The sequence below is a fragment of the Podarcis melisellensis genome (genome assembly GCF_964234715.1).
Source record: "Podarcis melisellensis genome assembly, chromosome: 1".
NCBI lineage: Eukaryota > Metazoa > Chordata > Lepidosauria > Squamata > Lacertidae > Podarcis > Podarcis melisellensis.
In genome coordinates, this window is record NC_138528.1 from 107,081,449 (window position 1) to 107,094,101 (window position 12,653).

Consider the following 12,653-nt stretch of genomic DNA (forward strand, 5'->3'; position numbering starts at 1 on the left):
TAAAGATTGCATTCAGGCTTCAAGTACTTCTTAACCTCTCCAACCAGATTCATGTCACCAAGAATATAACTTAATAGACTGAGAAGTTATATCTAAAAGGGAAAACTGCATCTTTACATTATAGGATGGTAATAAAATCCCATAGCAATTATCCCATTGTTATGCTCAAAATAGGTACACTCTTTCATGCCTTAATTTTATGTTTTGCTTTGCCCTGTGCTAAAAGCACCAACATAATTATGCCCTCCAAGGTCCTTGCAAAATCTGCTCAGAGTGATTATTTGACTCTCTTTTTATTTGTGGAAAGTAGCTAATATTGTTTCAGGCTTTTTATCAAAATAAATGCATGATTGGCTTTAACCATTTTTCCCCCTATAATTGTTTAAAAAACGAGTTTGCTAATAGATGGAAGAGAAGAAGGTTAAATACTTTAATTTCCAACTTGCACACGCATGCATTGTAAAGAGTTTCTCATTTTGTGTAATTTAGGCACAACCACAGGACATAAATGATAATGTAAAAAAAATAAAAACCCACCAAAAAAGGAACATGATGGTGTATATTACATGTGAATATGATTTCTGATTAATAATGGTGATTCAAATATATTAGTTCCCATTTAGAAGATACAATTGCTAGCTATTTTTATTTTTATGAATGCTTATGTGAAATAGTTTTAAATTTATCTTCACCGTAAACCTAGAGCCTAAATCATCATTCAACTGTTGCAACATCATTCAAATATATAGTGCTGTTTTTTATATTAGTAATTAAGCCCATTCTATTTCATCATTCAAAATGTTTGAAAACTATTTATAATTCCCATTTAGAAAACCATGCCTAGGCAGCCACTATAATTCATTTCACAGATTTCAAAATAAAGTTTCCAAATATGGATCTGGAACCTTCCTACATATCTTTCTATGAATCCTTACATTAAGTCTGGTACTTATGTGAACACCACTAGTTTATATTTCTCACTTAAAGCACAGTCAGCCAGCTCAATCATTTGCTTGCCTTTCAGGCTTACCGTATTTTTTGCACCATAACACTCACTTTTTTCCTCCTAAAAAGTAAGGGGAAATGTCTGTGCGTGTTATGGAGGGAATGCCTACGGGTGGCATGCCTACGGATTTTCCCCTCTAAAAACTATGTGCGTGTTATGGTCGGGTGCGTGTTATAGAGCGAAAAATACGGTACTTTGCAGGTTCTCGGTCTAAATGGTGTTGCAACCAAGCATCAAAAGCAATGGGTAAAGGGATGGTTGCAATGTCGAGCACTCAGTATTACAGGATCTTTCTCTTGGACCAGCACTTCATTAAATTGCCCCTCCCCTATTGGCCATGTCCAGACCAGATCAGCCTTAAACATAGGTACTTATAAATATAGGTACTTTAGCCCATTGACTTCAATTTGTATAGAGTAAGGCAAAACAACATAACGCTACTATCATAAATATGAAAATGATGGGGTGTTAATGTCTTACAGAAAAATCACAATGGAAATCTGTTATACTTGTAAATCAAAAACTCATGTTCCTAGTTCCATTTGCTTGGCTTACAGCTGCCTTGTAAAGTGCTTCCGACAGATGTCAGATGGCATTGCCAGATGTCTATTTCTTCACATCTCAAAGCAATGCATATTAGTCAAGGAAATGTTACTTCTCGCACTTATCTGTGCATTCAGAAACACTCGCGTGTGTTTGTATAGGCTATGGGAGAACTGTAATGCAGGGCTGTATAACCTAAATCACCTCAAGGGCCATTCCACTTTTTGAAGGGCCAAGGACGGCAACCGTAATTTTATCGCCAAAATTGTCAGTTCCACCTCAGCTTAATGCACATTAATCTCTTTATCACTTTAATTTGTCCTTAGCTACTTTGGCATGTGAATTTGTCCAGTGCATAATACACCATCAAGCACCAGTTCTATAGGAAATTATTTTCTGTCTTGGAATGCTAACTGGGCATGTGCGGGTCTGCAGGGTTTCTGTGAAGTTTTAGTGTTTTCAAGAGTTTTCAAGAAGGGATAGCAGCTGGGAATTGTAGTTTCCAGAGCTCTGTGTGCCTGAGATGACATTATGAGCATGTGCATGGCACCCGGAAACATGTTCTTACCTAAGCATCTGAGATCTTTACCAAGTACAGTGGTACCTCCGGTCGTGGACAGGATCCATTCCGGAGCTCTTGTCGGATCCCAAGGTTTCCGCAACCGTAGGTGCCTGTTCTGCGCGCATGTGCGGCGCGATAGAGCACTTCTGCGCATGCGTGCAGCGAAACCTGGAAATATATTTCTGGGTTTGCTGAAGGATACATAACAAGAGGCGCACGTAAGTAGAGGTACCACTGTACTCTGTTGCCTTGTGAACAGCGTTTTTTGCTTTCGTATATTAAACATGGAAGGGTATTATTCCGACAGCCAGACATGTGTGAAGTAAATACATTTCCAAATATTAATAAGGTTGGGGAAAAAAGAAGTATCTCATAACCAAATAAAATCTCCAGGTCTTGACCAGGAAACAAACTTGTAGTATAGGCATGGTTGTGTAAAAAGCACAGACTGCAAAGCAGCTAATACACAGTATTGAAGAGGAATCACAGAATTGTAGAGTTGGAAGGGATCCCAGGGGCCATCTAGTCCAACCCACTACAATGTAAAAATCTCAACTAAAGCATCTGTGACAGATGGCCATCCAACCTTTGTTTAAAATCTCCAATGAAGGGGACTCCACCTCCTTCCAAAGGAGACTGTCCCACTGTTGAGCAGCTCTTACTGATGTTTAGTTGGAGAATATTTGAGACTTTGCCTTCTTGATTTTTTAACAACCTGTGCTCAGTTATTTGATTTAAATACACACACAGTTTGCTGGATCACAGTCAAGTTAGTGAAGTCCCTTGATTTCATTGGATCTAATCTGAGAATGCCTTGCTTGACTACAACCCTTAATATTTATTTTGGTTGTTCTGAGAGGATTGTATATTTAAAAGATTCTAAATTTTTATGAGAGATGGCTAAGAATGTTAGAGGAACAATACATTTTTTGGATTAGAAGACCAAGCCAAACACACACACACCCCACACATACTCTGAGGTTTAATACACCTGGTTTTGCTGCTTGACTTAACACTGACTTAACACTGGCTGTGGGTTCGGGTGTAAGTCAGATCAGTTTTCATGGCCTATAGACTGATAGGATAACTTCTGGTACAATAAAGTACTGTACTATTTATGCATCAGCTAAGAGAAAACAAAAGGAAGACACCTTTATAAATACTTCTGCTAATTTATATGAGTAGGTGCTGATTTAAAAATAATTACTTTTAAGTAGACATATAATACATGTGACGGCAACTTCAAGGCCACAGCTCTCTCAGACTTGGATTCAAAGACCTTCATACAGGCAACTTCTGTAGATAGGGCACATGGCCACCAAAGAGTGATGAGATAGGAATTCAATTAGAATGAAGCTCAAGGACCATCATTTGGAAACCTCTGCTCTAGGGGATGCAATCATGTGACTAACGCAGCTGGATACAAGACTTCGTTTTCAAAACTAGGTAAGAGAATAAAAACAAAACCATTTCAATTGAAAAGCTTTTATTATACAGTGCTCAACTTTTCACTGAAGGTTAGAGAGACTTTTCTTGAATTCAGTAGTCCTACTTAAGGATAACAAAATCATATCATTGTTAAGGGCCTCAGAAATTACAGCACTACATGATAAACTGCTCTGTCTCTGTTTTATATTAATACTTCATACATATAAGCTGCTCTAAATTTAATGCTCTTGTAAGGAAGGTTAAATACTACAAAACTTCCATACAGCAAAAGCCTGGAACTCTTAATGCATCAGATTTTCTACTTGGTGATTGTTCAGATGGTATTACATCTTAATGGATTCCTTTTTAAAGAACTAGATTGTGATTAATTGCAGTGCATGATTATGTACATGAAAAGGATTGGTCTGAACCTTTGCCCTAACCATACACCAGGGTAAAAGGAAGTTATAAAAAGGTGATCATTTAATCATTTTACTGAAATAAAACTGTGACATCTTAGTAGACACAAACAATCCTATTTATGTGTTAAATGAACACCATTTTTATTGCCCAATGTAAATGCAAGTCATGCACAACAAATCAAGCAGGTGTCTAAAAGGGGAAAACATTCTTTTGAGCATTAACCCTTGGCAATATTTGCGTTTCCCAAATTAAGCTGGAAATAAGCCAGTTTAGTGTAATGCCTAGAACACTATTTGGACATGGGAAACATCAATGCAAATATCTACATAGCCATCATTTTTCTAGATAGCTATGAGCATGTTACCATCTCTCTGCCAAGTTACAGAATTATTGTGAGGATAAAATGGGAGAGACATATATACACCAGCCTTAAAGGAGAATAGGATAAAAAGGAGATTGCAAGTGCTCCTTTGTTATTTATTAACACACATAGAGGACATACTCCAGATTTATATAATGACAATTAAAATAGACACTACTTGTATAGAAAACTAACAGAATTAGAATGTGTGTGTGATTTATTTATTTAGTCTGTGCGCACATGTGTGTGTGTGTGCACGCACACACACACATATACACTCTACAGAAAGCACATGAGAGGACAGCAAAATAGTTTTGTTTTAACATTTACTGCAAAGCATGCCAATATTTGGCCACAGTATTATAGCAGACCTGGGTGCAAGTGCTAATCAAGTGGAAATGCTAGTAGACATTTATTAGCATTTATTTATAAAATCAAATACTCCTTTTCAAAAAAAAAGCATACACAAAATGGTTTTCAATTTTTTTAAGAGTACATCTTTTGAGGGTAGGCTCAATTTGCACAAATTCATATTTGTGTCTAAAAAATAATAAGACTTGGACTAATCTCTGCCTGAGATGAAAATTGTTTCCCTAGTCTATCGATTGAGGCCCATATGAATAGACCTATGCCCACCTGAAGGGATCCAGAGCAGATAACATTTTGTATGCACCTGATGAGCACTGATCAGAATAGGATTAATGTACAGTATATATATATATATCCCCAGTGCTAGTTGCAGCAAAAGTGAAGAAGTCATTTTTCTGTTAGGCACAAGCTGATTCAAGTACAGATACCAGTTTCAACATATGGATGGCATTTAATAATCAAGTATTTAGACACATACATGAAATAAAATATGATTTGTGTATCCTGGGATTCGTGTTTCCTGGGAGTTCCCACTGGGAAAAAAGAAACCAACTGAGATATTTGCCGTGCATCCAACAATGCAATTCAAATGGACTTGCTTAAGTTCAATCCTGTTTAGAAGAAGGGAAAAACTGTGGGTACTGTTCCACAGTTAACATTAGACGTAGCCAAAATTGCTTTGTTCCCCATGGACCCAATCTGAAGTCAATAGATGTATATACAAATGAAGATATGTGAAAGCATTCATACTAAATTTTAAGATTTCATGGTCTATGTAAATTTGTGATGTGCCTCAATTAGCATTTTCCCCACTTAAAAGCTTTGCAGTAACAAAAAGCCAGGCATATTTTTTTAAAAACAAAGATGCACATATGATATAGCCTTACTTTTTGAAATAGTGCTTTTTTCTGGGGTGACGCGGGGGGTACGCATACCCCTTAACATTTTGTGAATCTAAGTTTGACCTCATTGAGGGGCAGTATTTCAATATGAGTAGGAAAATGAGAGTACCCCTAAACATTTTTTTTAAAAAAGCACTGTCCAAAACATTTGGTTAAACAATACATTTTGCTGAACTAACATACTGTTTGTGTAGTGTTATGTCCTTAAAAGGGGCAGGCAAACAAACCTTGTGATCATCCATATTCAGAACAAATTTTACTTCACATAGAAATCCTCCTAAATTTAAAGGCGAAAAGGAATGCGGAAACTAAGCGAAGTCTGATTGTTTTGGTGGCAGTACTAGGAAAACCAAACAATCTGCCTGATGTCACCAAAATAATTCACCTGACATCATGATGGAGAAGCCAGCCATGAACACCTCGCAAATTATTATTTTGATCCAGTTGTTAAGAGAGAATTACAGCAAAACCTGCACTTTCCACAGCTATTAAAGCACTGACCCTAGAAGAGCACTCTTTTGTGCTGAACTTTTTTATATCACCAAGACTATTAATCAGGTGCCAGTTCAACTGATGTGCTTTATATAGTTGACCCCAACCAGTGCCTTAATTACCAGGTATTAAATGCTAATTAGGATTCTCTGCATTAAAGTTTAATTTCTAAAAAAAGGAAAGAGTGAAAAATCTAAAAAGTATTGTGCTCCTTTGTTGTGTGCTACAGCATGGATGCAGGAGGATGCAGCAATTTGCTATTGACAAGCATTACAGGAGCAGGTCATTTCACAAGTATAGTGTGGACAAAGGTGAACTGGGCAACTGATGAGAATCTGTGGCCAAGGCGAAATAGCAATCTCTGAGCCAAACAGTAATAAAGTTACTGAAATGACGCAATGCAGCTTTTAAAGTGAACTGTCATAAGTGGGAAATGGGTTTCAGAGTAATTAAAACCAGGGGCGAACCAACCATTAGGCTAAGCAAACTATAGTGTCTGGCCTCTGATAAAGCTATGAGTAGCTTTAATATAGTGTATGCTCCCCAGTAAATGCTCTTTCAAACACTGCAAAAAATAAGGGATAGATTTAACAGTAATAGAGAGTCTACTGGGCAGTTATTTCTCCACAAGGGCTGACACTGATGCCGAAACCCAGCATTGCCTGAGCTCTGTGAGTGCAGCTTTCTCCCAATTGAAGTGTTTGAGGACCAGGACATTCTCAGGGAAACTGAAAGGCTTGTTTATAAATCTACTGTACTACCAACCTTACTGTATGCTTGTGAAACATGGACCACTTATAAATGCCATCTCCAACTCCTCAAAAGATTCCATCAACTGTGTCTCCAAAAAATTTTCCATATCACTTGGGAAGACAGGCAAACTAATGCCAGTGTACTGGAAGAAGCAAAGATCACCAGTGTCGAAGCAATGATTCTTCAACATCAACTTGTTGGACTGGTCATGTTGTTTAGATGCCTGATTATTGTCTTCCAAAGCAACTACTATATTCCAAACTTAAAATTGGAAAGCGTAATGCTGGTGGTCTCTCAAGGCAAATCTAAAATAATGTAGTATAAATGATGACAATTGGGAACACTGGCTTGCGAGCGCTCCAATTGGAGAACAGCCTTTGTCATGAACTTTGAAGGCGCTTGAACTTGGGACGAAAAGGAAAAACATGCTAAGAGGAAGGCACACTTGGCAAACCCTCACCATGCCATCAACTCCCATCCGGAAACCTATGTCCCCACTGTGGAAGGACATGTGCATCCAGAATTGGCCTCCACAGTCACTTACGGACTCACTGTTGCGACCATGTTCATGGAAGACAATCTTACTCAGCTACGAGTGATCGCCAAAGAAGAAGAGCTAGAGTGAAGAATCTTTTCCATTACAGCTACTACAGCAGCAGCAGCAAGGTAAACAAGGGAGCTGAAGCAGTACTAAGGGGCAACCAAAGAAGAACCCATATCCTTACCAGACGGAAACACAAAATAATAATCATTCGCATCAGCATCTGCCACTCATCTGGCTGGGTTGCCCCAGCTACTCTGGGCGGCTTCCAGAGAACAAAGGCAAGGAACAGTCCCTAACTCAGCTGCTGCTTTGCATCTCCCTCTGGTAAGCATATATGGAATACCTTTGCAATCCATCACACCCACCACTCAGTGGTAACTGTAGAGTACCACCTCAGCCCCATGCAGTGCAGCTTTAAAGGAAGGAAAGCCTCTAGGGTTGCCAGATTGGGTACAGTGTGCAAAATGGCATGAATTGAACATACTTTAAGAAAAAAGAAAATAATTTTTCAGCCCTTCAGCAATCCTTAATGAAAAAGAAAAAGGCCCTAATATTTATTAATCTGCCACTTGGCTGAGAAGAAAAATCAAGAACTCTCAGTTTGTTGAGGTCTAATAATTTTAAAAGGAGACACGCAGTAACTGAATGGATCAGATCGCAACAGCCCCAGTGAAGTGGACTAGTCACCACAGTGGAAATAAGCCAAATAGATCAGCCAGCATTACACACACACACACACACACACACACACACACACTGCACAAATTATGTTAATTATGTTAACTAAAATATGCAAATTAGCTGTGGCCCTCTGCATTTTCCAAGGTGACCCTCCGTGCAGAATGCGCTGCATATCCAGTGTACTAAAATATGCTGGTAGATGGGCAACTATCTTATCTGCTGAAATTGGTGAAATATTAAGAATAATGTATTCTTCCATACACAATCAATGAAATATTTTGAATAAAGCATCCAACAGAAACTTGTTCAAAAAGAAAAAAAACCTCCTACTAGTTAAATTGTATTTAAAGACTGAAATGTTTTCCAAGTGCAAGCATATATACACCAGAATTCTTTACCTTTACTGAACACCTAAACAGACATCTAAATATAAGACGGTGTACAAAATATATGTACTGAGAGGAGATTAATCTGTTTAAATCCCATTTTGATTCTGTTTTAAATACCTGAGCTGATATTTTCACATAATCTAAATTAAACCAAGGAAAGCAGGTATTAATATAAGAAATTGTCAATTATATTTATAGCCAGTGGAAACAGTAACCTGACAAACATGCTGCTGCTTAATTAAGATTTCAATCCTGTACAGAGGTAGAAGCAGAGACGCCTCGGTGATAGATATAAGGAAGAATGAATTTTATACAGGGTTAAGGCAAACATAAACAATATTCTCCTTTTCTTTTTAAAAACAGCTAAATAGCTGAATTGATAAGAAAGACAAATACAGATTCTATGACTCTCTTTTCTAGCAACACATATTTCAGCAGTTAGATATACCAGCTAAATAGTGGGAAATCCTTCCTTGGTGTGCAAATTTGCTCTCTTTAAGACTTGATCATCCGTGAATGTATTAAATACACACACACACACACATGTGTGTGTGTGTGTGTGTGTTCCGATACTGCAGCAAAAAAAAAATTAATTACACACAGGCTGACCCTTCCCCATGAATGTATGAGCAACAAGAGATACAGCAGTGGATTCACCAACAGGATAGACAATTCGTAAAATGTTTCTGCCACAACAAGGAGTGGAGGGGCAAGTTTTGAGTTCCTAAGAGATTAAGTCTGAGTACCCAATACCAAGTGCATAATATAATTCCCAGTGCTATAAAAATAATAAATTCCTCCATCCCTCCTAAGGTCTCAAGTTTCAATACTTCTACAAAATGAAGATCTAAAGCATATGTAGCTTATTCCATAATTCAACATGGTAATAGATGCTGCACCTGCCCAAATTCTTCCTCTGCACAACTAGTAAAGGTACAGGAACTCTGATATATTTCTCACCATACATAGTCATAAATGCCCTACTCTCAGTGAATAATCTTGTGTAGCTTATTGGCCTCACGTACCAATATGCCAATTCATAATGCTGAGAGCAAAACCAACTCATTTGTGGATAACTTTAATTGTGCAAACACGCACACAGATGACTAAATCTCAGAAGCAATGCTAGTGCAAAAACTGGAATGCTAACACAATATGCAAGAAATCTTTTTCCTGTTCCTCTTATGGCAAAAAAATAAGGAAACAAAACTGGATTACATAATGGAAACAATTCAGAATAAAAACCAAAAGGCATGGAAAAAAAGGTATAGCTCAGAAGTAGTACGTTGGAGCTGAATCACAGATCTTATGCTACTATGTTTGATGGCAGGACAATATTCATGTGGTCAACCCTTGTCCCTCTGATCAAATCTGAAAGCTTAAGACAAGGCATGAGTGAGATGGTTCCCATATGTTTTTTAACAGGCTGATGTCAAGGTTGATGTGCAATGTCAATTTTATTTTTCTCAGATGAAATGTTGTACTTGACAATACTGGCTGCACAAAAGCCACATCTACAGCAGTATGGCGAATAAGCATAGTGACATCTTATGACTCTGAATGGCCCATTAGTAAGAGATTTAGCTGCCATGGGCCTGGTTGTCCACTATGAAAATATGATGTGCCCATACATATGTAATGCATTATTTTTAAAAGAAGACGTTCAAAGTGTCTCCACTTGTTAATAAAATTAACTTCATAAATGGATCATTTTTGTCCTGGGAGTTTTAAGAGAGTTAGTTCTTTTTTTCAGTTGTGGCAGGGGCTTCTTGTATCTTTGACTGAGGGGGTGGGATTCCGTTACCATAACTAATGTACATTACCAGTTTCAGAATTCTAATTGAGTTTAATACTGTTTCATGTTGCATTGAAGTACAAAATCAATACCATTTGTCCAGCATAGAGGAAAAATGGAATCTATAAACTGCTCTTATTGAGTAATTAAACACCTATTATTGTCATGAGTAGTGGAAAAAAATGAATTTGGTAAGATAAATTTTCACAAGAAAACACTGCAGTGATTAATACCTCCCCACGTATTAAATAAAAATGACTGCCTTTTGTACAGGACTGCTGGCAGAAGAACAGGAATGAGAGAAGTAGTTGCCAGTACCACAATAACAGGCTAACCTTGAACTGAACTCCTTTCCTCAAGAAATTAAATGCTATAGCAGGACGTTAAATCCCTCCACTTAGAGCTCATTTGTGTTCTGTGTAACCTGCAGTTCCTGAAGAAAAAACTCATTATCTTCAAAAGGAGAATCCTTTTATAATTTCTTTACAAATGTGCATATTGTTTCTCCAAAAAAGTATTTCACATTAGAAGGATAAGGGTATTAACAGCATAAGCAAGCAGAGGGAATAAAAGAGAGAGAGAGACTTGCATCATTAAGATACCTTTTCTGTTTCCTGGACATTCTAACACAGACTACGTAGTGTTACTGGGGGAAATGGGATGTGAATGGGGGTTAATAAAAGTGTACCTTCACAGCAAATTTTTAATCTGTCAGATTGATCTTAAAATACCTCAATCTCTTTGTTGCTCCATGCCTGTTTTCTGCACGCACAAACACACACACACAGCCCCTCCCCCAACATTTATCCTGATGGCTGCCTTTACATCCCTATTTTTCTTTTCACTTTCTACGATGCACTAGGAACAACTATCAAGTACAAAAGATGAATCTAGGGATGCGACACTTGTAAAGGGTAACCCTATTTCACAAGTGTGATGGGACAAAAAAAAAGGAAGGGGGGAAAAAGGCCACTGAAGCAATAACTGCTCACTGAATTACCATTAAATGGTAAGATTTATAATCCAATGTACAGTAAGTGCATATCTAATGGAGTTTGTCCTTTGAAAGAATATAAAGTAGATCTGCAAGCATACGGATGTATACAGGCTAGCAGTCATTCCTTGCTCATTTTGTTCTTAAAATTTAGAAACTAAGAATCTGGCCATATTGTATATATGTAAACAACCCAAAGTTTATAACCCAGAGTATGGTTAATTGTGGTTATGTCCCACTGAAACACAGGGAAATGTGCCCAGTGCTGCAAGTGTAAATTAAGGGAATTAGGCATTTGTGCTGTACACTATGGCTTGCATTTTCCCATTTCACAATCCAAACAGATTCATTCTTCATAATGGGTAAAAAGGCAGCTTCATCATGACAAGTTAAAATTTCTCTCCACAGAAATCATTAATAAAATGAGAAGCAATAAATTCAGTATCTCACGTATTGTAAGCCAGAGTGAAGATTGATTCTTCTACCATACCCAAACCACCACACCCCATAGTAAAAATAATAACAAAAACTCTTCTGTTCTAGCAGAATATCACTTGTAACATGAACTTTGTTGAGATCTATGTTGAAGAAAGAATAGCAATGTGCATTCGCACTGAGTCATCAGGTCTGCTGGTTAACAGCACTGTAACACCAATATACTTTGCTCTCGTTCGTATCAGGAAGAAAGCAATAAAATGTCTTCACCTTGGACACAACTGACTAGGCACTACAGCAATTGCTAATCATTTTGAATTTGTGAGAGGTTTCTGCACAAACCGCATTGAAATTAGCTGAAGTTGCATGGCAGTGTGTGTCTGCTGGACTCCCTTCCTTGGAAAACAACATGGCAGTTTGAGCATTTCCTTCTTCAGTCTTTCAGGCACTTGGAGGTTACAGAAGGATAAAAGATCAAACAAGCCCAGATATAAACATGCTCTTAATATTGGATTTTTTTCTTAAGGGACATTGCAAGACAATCTAAACGAAAAAACAAAGCTAGTCTTACTCTGTTTCCTTCTGGGTTCAAAGGTGGATGGGTTTGTTTGTTGTTTAAACTCCAGCTTCTTTCAAATAGCAAAACTTGAAAATATTATCCTCAGAAAAGGAAAGGAAAAAATTGCAGCAAGCAACTTGGCTAATTTGCCTAAAATCAGAATTACATTTAGAAGAATAACAAACAGCGCCTGCCTTGTACTTTAAAATCTTGCAGAATGAAGTTCAGCAAAAGGTGAAGTAGTGGAATTAGAAAGATAAGTGGCTGTGTTATTGGAGACTTCTGCATTGGCAGCATCCAAAAACATACCTAAACAAACAGGAGCACTTTTTCCTTCCATACGTTAGGTCTTTCTCTCACCATCCACAGTATAATTTTTAATTATTTGTTTTGTTGTTGCAAGTGTATTCTTAGGCT

At 37.6% G+C, this 12,653-nt stretch overlaps 1 protein-coding gene and 1 long non-coding RNA gene across 10 annotated transcripts in view; one reads left to right on the forward strand and one right to left on the reverse strand.

Moving 5' to 3' along the window:
* LOC309376827 overlaps window positions 1-12,653 on the forward strand; it is a 396,206-nt gene that overhangs the window by 98,747 nt on the left and 284,806 nt on the right. The gene's annotated exons all lie outside the window — the stretch shown is intronic.
* Window positions 1-12,653, reverse strand: part of FIGN (fidgetin, microtubule severing factor) — a 124,501-nt gene that overhangs the window by 83,931 nt on the left and 27,917 nt on the right. The window lies entirely within an intron of this gene.